Raw genomic sequence first — 7,968 nt, 5'->3', positions numbered from 1 at the left:
TTCCAGAACATTTATTCCGAAACAGCTATTCTGGAATAATTCCATATGTAGAGTATCAGAGGGGTAGCCGTGTAAGTCTGGATCTGTAAAAAGCAACAGAGAGTTCTGTGGCACCTTTAAGACTAACAGATGATTGGAGCATAAGCTTTCGTGGGTGAATGGCCACTTCATCGGATGCATGTAATGGAAATTTCCAGGGGCAGGTTTAAATATGCTGGCAAGAATCAGTCTGGAGATAACTAGGTTAGTTCAATCAGGGAGGGTGAGGTTCTCTGCTAGCAGTTGAAGTGTGAATGCCAAGGGAGGAGAAATTGCTTCTGTAGTTGGCTAGTCATTCACAGTCTTTGTTTAATCCTGATGTGATGGTGTCAAATTTGCAAATGAACTGAAGCTCAACAGTTTCTCTTTGGAGTCTGGTCCTGAAGTGTTTTTTGCTGTAAGATGGCTACCTTTACATCTGCTATTGTGTGGCCAGGGAGGTTGAAGTGTTCTCCTACAGGTTTTTTGTATATTGCCATTCCTGATATCTGACTTGTGTCCATTTATCCTTTTACGTAGTGACTGTCCAGTTTGGCCAATGTACATAGCAGAGGGGCATTGCTGGCACATGATGGCATCTATAACATTGGTGGACGTGCAGGTGAATGAACCGGTGATGATGTAGCTGATCTGGTTAGGTTCTGTGATAGTGTTGTTGATGTAGATATGTGGGCAGAGTTGGCATCGAGGTTTGTTGCATGGATTGGTTCCTGAGTTAGAGTTGTTATGGTGCAGTGTGTGGTTGCTGGTGAGAATATGCTTAAGGTTGGCAGGTTGTCTGTGGGCGAGGCCTGCCTCCCAAGGTCTGTGAAAGCGAGGGATCATTGTCCAAGATGGGTTGTAGATCACTGATGATGCGTTGGAGAGGTTTAAGCTGAATATGTAGACATATGTAGACAAATCCTCAGTTATCAATTTATGCAATTCCTTGCACTTTAGCGGAGTGGATTTGATTTGCATAATGTATGTATGACTGTTTCTCAATAATTGTAAAGTATACAAATGCAGAGCTTCTTAATGGCCCTTAGCCAATCAGGGCAGAGGGATTTGCATAGTCACTGTACTGTAGGGTTACCATACGTCTGGATTTTCCCGGACATGTCCAGCTTTTTGGGCTTCAAATCCCTGTCCGGGGGGAAATCCCCAAAAGCCGAACATGTCCAAGAAAATAGGGAGGTGCTGGGCTGGGGGCCGGGCCAGGGCCCGGCGGTGCGGGGCCGGGAGTGCTCAGCCGGGGGCTGGGCCGGGGGCCAGGGCCGGGGCCCGGCGGTGCTGGGCCGGGGGCTGGGGCCCGGCGGTGCTCGGCCGGGGGCCGGCGGTGCTGGCCTGGGGGTGCTCGGCCGGGGGCTGGCCCGGGGCCGGCACCCCAGGGCCCGAGCCAAGCCAGGCTGGAGACGCTGGGGCTGGGGCCAGGGCCGGCCGCCGGAGGGAGCCACTCGGTTGCGGGGGGGGCAGACTGGGCTGCGCCTCCTCCCCCCCACCCCCTCTAGCTTACCTGCTGCCTGCTTCAGGCTTCCCGCGAATCAAATGTTCGCGGGAAGCAGGGGAGGGGGCAGAGTTGGGGCGGGGACTTTGGGGAAGGGGTGGAGTTGGGGCTGGGACATGGGCGGGGCTGAGGGGCGGGGCCGGGGCCCCGTGGATTGTCCTCTTTTTGGACACTCAAAATATGGTAACCCTATTGTATTGTTAATCACTAGAGTCATTTTTAATACCCATACATGATTGAAGCTAAAGTTCTCAGAACTCCCCACACATATGCCATCCACAAACATGTCTGTTAACTTCTGGCTCCTCTTCCTGCACAGCCAGTTCACTCTTATTTGGGGAAAAGAGAGGGACTGAAATTACTATCCCATCCTCACGAGCTAAGGAGGAATCACGAGGGAAGATATTGCAAAGGCTAAATTTAGATGAGGCCACAGGATGTGGATGGGATCAGAGGCTGAGGCTCTCGCATATGTTGGAAACAGCTGGGTGGGGAATTGCAGTGGAAGTAGCCATTCTGGATGTAGGGGCTACAGATGGGAGAGCAGTCTCCACCCACATATCCCTTAGGGAGGGGGCAGACACAGTGTAGCTGGACAGTGAGTGGAGCCTCTGCTCCACATTAATGCCATCTTCTCGTGGGGGACGGTTGAGGGCAAGGCCACTCCTTCATTAACCACATCACTGGGAGGAGTGCACTGTACAACCAGTCCCAGGTGGGGGAGCTGCTGTTGTGGCAAGTGGTCACCGGGAGTCCTCATGAGCAATTCTAGCCAAGTATGGAGAACTCTTCCCTATAGCTCCTACTACAGCACAGCTTCTGTGGACAAAGCACCTCTCCCTGTGACTGGAATATGGTCTGTAGCTTCAAGCCATAGCACATTCTACAATGATTAGAGAGCCTAATATTGAGGGTTGTTGAGCAATCAGTTTTCCTTAGTGACTTGTGAATACTCAGCACCTATCAGGATAGGGCCCATGCCTGTTAATTCCTAGTTATTATGGGACATTGTGGACAAAAAACATGTAGTATGTCATCATTTATGATACAACCAAGGGTCTCAGTCAAGACATGGGCACCACTGAGCCAGTCCCTGCCCCAAAGAGTCTGCAAACAAAAAGATAAGTGAAAAATGTAAAGTGGGGGATAGGAATATAACATACAAGCATGTGATCATGGTGGTGAGTGGCACCAATGGCAGTGTTAGGGGAATGGCAGGATTGAGGAGGGACTTGAAGTCCATTTAGAATTAAGTGCAAGGAGCAGGGGGCACATCCTTCCAACCACTCAAAACTCCAGGATCTACCAAGGATTCCCATCCCAATTCCAGAGAACTCAAAGCATCAATATGGAGGCCATCCATGCCCAGTATTAGACTCCCCTATGGCAGCACACTTAGATCTGTGCCTATGACACCATTGATTCTGACTCAACTGCTAAGCTGAGTTCTACCACCAACTCAGTGCAGCCGAAGCTGCAAAGAAGTAGTTGTCGCTACCTGCAGCATTAAAGGCTTGGTTGTATTAGAATTTTTTGCACTGATGCAGATACAGTGCAGCACTAAAGCAAAGCCGATTTTACACCCCTGCAGTGCCTCTACACTGATGATTTGCATTGACATGGATTTTTGCTGCTGTAAAGAGGTCTAATCTAGACAAGATCTAGGGCTAGTCTATACTGGCAACGCTAAAGCTCTGCCACGGCAGCGCTTTAACATGCCTTGTGTGGTCACGGTGCAAGTTACCACCTCAGTAAGGGGCGTAGCTCCCAGTGCTGGGGCACTGTTTACACTGGCGCTTTATAGCGCTGCAACTTGCTGTGCTCAGGGGGTGTTTTTTCACACTCCTGAGTGAGAAAGTTACAGCACTGTTAATTGCCAGTGTAGACAAGCCCCTAATAATTTGTACTTTAACTTCTATTTCAAACTACATGTGAACTTTGAAGGAAGCATTCCACCTATAACCACTGCCACCTGGTTCTACACACCCTAACCCTTTTCAACAGCCTTGGAGACCTACATTCTAGATGCTTATCTGAAGCAAGATTCCCCCATCAGTTTGCAATATATCCATTGAGCCGTAACAACCTAAATGTTAAACCGTACTGATGTCACCAGAAAAACGGAAGACCCAATATCCAGTCTTACAAAAATAAAAACTACAATATTAAAGAAGTCTTTGAGATTGTCCATTCCTGTCATACAAGTCACACTCATACTCTTCTCAGCTGTATTTCTTTTGGCAAGCCTGGGGTATTCACACATACCAGAAGTGTTAACATACAAAATAGTGTCTTTCAATTTGAATGGTATACACTCTGAGCCTTTGTACAAGAAGTCATGTTCCTGCATTGTGGAGCTGGCATTTCCTGATCTTTCTTAGCTTTGGCAGATAATTTCCTGAGTGAATTGCTTACTTTACACTTTAAAGGGTTTCCTTTTAAACTACAGAAGTGCCAGAAGGACTCAAAATTTAGTCACATCATATTTACATTATATAAGAGTCAAAAGGGTCAGAGACCATCATTTACTGTATGTTTGTAACAGTGCCTGGCATAGTGGGGTTCCAACTGGGTTGAAGCCTCTAGGCACTACCATAGTATAAATGTTGATTTATTATTATTGTATTCATTATTTAAGACTCTTTCTTGTAGAAAGTAACTTGGTTTTTCCACATACCTTATAACTGCCTTGGGATACAAATGTTTCTGTGGTGGATTTTATATTATTATTGTCTACATAGAGCACACCATATGTCTTAGGGCTGTACTTTTTAATCAGATCTGAATATGTTGGGTTCTGAATTAGTTATAGGGGTTTGACAAATGTTTGTAGAAGTAAATATAAATAGTATAGATTATTTGATTTGGAAAAATCTGATTAATACCCCAAAAGTATTCTTTTGCCCCTAAGAAGAGCTTCCTACCTGATGGAGTGAGATCAAAGGATGTTGTCAAGGCTGCTTGTATATCTTAAATCAGGAACATTTAAGTATCCCTTACAATACATTATTTCCCAAGAAATCTCTAGGAGAATAGACCTAGATGTTTCCTGATTTGTATGCATCCAGCGAGATAGATACATAAATAACAAAACATACCCTCCACCCCTGCCAGGTATCCATTGAACAAGCAGTTGCATTTCCTAATGCACACACTAACTTTGTCTACATTGAGGATTTCACCAGAGCAAACCACCATTTACCTAGCCCTTGTCTACAGTGGGAAGAGGAGCTAACACACATTTTATCTAGCATGACATTAGACCCTATTGTGCTCTTAGCATGGACAAAGATGGACATGTTTAAAAATATGTGAGCTGAACACAATAAACACAATTTATCCCTGTCTGCATACTAAGTGCTATATCGTGTACAGTGTCAGTTTAAGTAAAAAAAATAGCCAATACATTTTCTAACATAATGTGTTTTCTCACTGTGGATATACCACTTAATGTTTTCTCAAAAAGAACAGGAGTACTTGTGGCACCTTAGAGACTAACAAATTTATTAGAGCATAAGCTTTCGTGGACTACAGCCCACTTCTTCGCATATGCATCCGAAGAAGTGGGCTGTAGTCCACGAAAGCTTATGCTCTAATAAATTTGTTAGTCTCTAAGGTGCCACAAGTACTCCTGTTCTTCTTTTTGCGGATACAGACTAACACGGCTGCTACTCTGAAACCTGTCATTAATGTTTTCTGTCCTCTTCATGAGGAAAGTTGAAAACTGGATATCTGGCAACTCTAATATTTAATCTAGAGAAGAGAAGACTGAAGAGGGGACATGATAACAGTCTTCAAATGTGTAAAATGTTGTTATAAAGAGGATGATGATTAATTGTTCTCCATATCAGCTGAGGGTAGGACAACAGGTAATCAGCCTAATTTGCAGCAAGAGAGATTTATGTTAGCTTTTAGGGAAAACTTTCTAACTATAAGGATAGTCAAGCACTGGAACCAATTACCAAGGAAGGCTTTGGAATCCCTCATCATTAGAAGTTTTTAAGAACAGGTTAGACAGACATCTATTGGGGTGGTCTAGGTATACTTAATCCTGCCTCATTGATCTCCTGAGGTCCCTTCCAGCCCTATATTTCTATGATTCTATGCAACCATCTTTATGTGGCTGCCTCCTGGCAATTGCTTCCCCCTTGGGTAATAGAATAGCCGCTGCTGAGAAGCCCAGGTGAGCCATGTATTACCTACATAGCCATACAGTGTTTATGGGCTGGGACTGGACCATCTCAGAAGTTTATAAACACATGCATTTTATCTGGAAATAAACTCTAGCCATCACCCAGCAATCTAACTGGATGACATTTATTCCATCTGAGGGGCAATGAAACCACTGAAACTTTTTACAAAGAATTAAGTCCCTGAGCAGAAAAACTGTAAAACTTTGTTCTGTGAACAGGGATCTTGCATGATCAGATTTTTGGTTCCTTGATTTCCTTCATGAACTCAACAGTAAAAAAATCTGAGAAAGTCATTTGATATGCCACATTTAGAAGTCATGTCTCCTGTTGTAATTTTTATTGTGTCAGTTATAGCTGCCCAGTGCTGTGCTGTCACTTTTCAGATCCACCTCTTCTACAGAGTACAACTACAAAGAAGTTAGCTAATTCCCTATGCCAGGGTGAAGGGATGGTAACAGTAATTTCTTTGGCCATCCACTCTTCTAACTTTAGATTGTGACTTTGCAGTATCGTAGCAATGAAAATAATTTTATAACATTCATAAAAGTAAGACCCAGTCTTAAGGTCTCCATGTACCGAAGTCCCATGTCCTTGAGTTCCACAAAAGGACCATTTGTAAGATTAGCCTTTATATTTAATTTCATTGTTCTGTATTACATATATTACAACCTCATTGTGCTAGATACTGTCCATGCAAGCCTGAATGAGCAGATGCTCAGGTGATGATTTTGAGGTGTGCTGCCGACCTTGCCATTTCACATAGTATTTCAAAACTTTGTTAATATTTCCTTTTTAAAAAGTAATCTTTTTACACTTACTAATAACAACTAGGGCTGCTCATTTGGATTAGACAAGAACCTGAATGAAGTCCAGAACAGCAATAGGTAGATAAGATATTCAGCTTCATTTGGGTTTACTTTATCACAGGCTTTTCAAAAGTCTGAGGAAGATGCTATACAGATAATATTATTTATATAGCAGCATAGTGTTGGTGTTTCACATATAGAAAGAGATACACAAAAAGAAAAGGCTGAAGTCCTTCTCCTGAAGATATTACACAAATTTTCAAATTCCTTGTAAAATCAGCATTTCTTATGCTTTAATTTACGTGTTATATATCAATGTTTGATCACATAGTAGGAAGCACAATCCAGGTTTAAACATGCATATTAGAGCTGGACAAAAATACAAAAGATGATTTACAAATATTTTCACAAATAAATGTGATAAATTTGCTACACTGATTTTCATGGTGTCATGTGTCCACAAGAATTTCTTATTACTGATTGTTTTTGAATCCTGAAAGTTTCACAATTTTTAGCATGATTGATTACCTGTCTAAAGTTTTGACTTTGTTATTCACTGATCATTTTTCCCCATTCCAATCAAACAATAGAAACAATACCATGTGACTGAGATGACCGATCACAGAATAAGAATAATGATTAGTAAATAGCCAATGACATCTGTAATATCCACAAATCATGAGCTGAAATTTATTCACATACACTATGTGGATTTGGGTTTAAAAATTGATAGCACAGTCTATCAGTCTATCCCTCTATATTTTACAGAATTTAGTCACATTTTTCTTGTGTAAAAGCTGGGAGGTTCTTGTGATATCAGCCAGCCAGTAATGTGTAGGTTGACAACTGCAGTGAAATCAAAGATCTCTTTCACAGTATAAAATTACCACCAGAAAAACTAGTGTCACAAACCAAAATGCTGCCAGAAACATTTTGGCATTTCTCCGATCAACAAAACTATATATACTCATATTGCCTTTCAAAACCAGCCTACACTGGTTTAAATGATTGGCAGCATCTCCATGTCAGCCCCTAAGGACTATGATGCAGTCTTGTGACCTATTGGACACAAGGATTCATTCTGTTGTCATGTTTTACTATAATTAACTGTCTGTTCAGTCATTTATAGTAAGACTGAAAACCCTGACTGAAACAGTGGTACAGGGAACCTAGCCTTTTCAAGTAGTGCTTAATGTAGTACTGACAAGACATGATACTTAGGCTCCTCAGTGTACATAAATAAAGCACTCACTTCTGTTCCTCTACTTCATCTATCAGAGTGTTTTCCTCCCACCCCTTCCTCATTTCCTCTCCCTAGTTTAGAAACTCTCTAACATGCACAAAAGGCTCAGTTTTTTAAATCCTGGACACTCAAACAAGAGGAGGGTGAGCAAATTCAAGGATATATATCTATCCTATGGAGGCTATCCCAACACAGCTATGC

This window comes from Malaclemys terrapin, chromosome 6 (assembly GCF_027887155.1).
Source record: "Malaclemys terrapin pileata isolate rMalTer1 chromosome 6, rMalTer1.hap1, whole genome shotgun sequence".
In the NCBI taxonomy this organism is placed as follows: domain Eukaryota; kingdom Metazoa; phylum Chordata; order Testudines; family Emydidae; genus Malaclemys; species Malaclemys terrapin.
Note: the sequence above shows the minus strand (reverse complement) of the source record.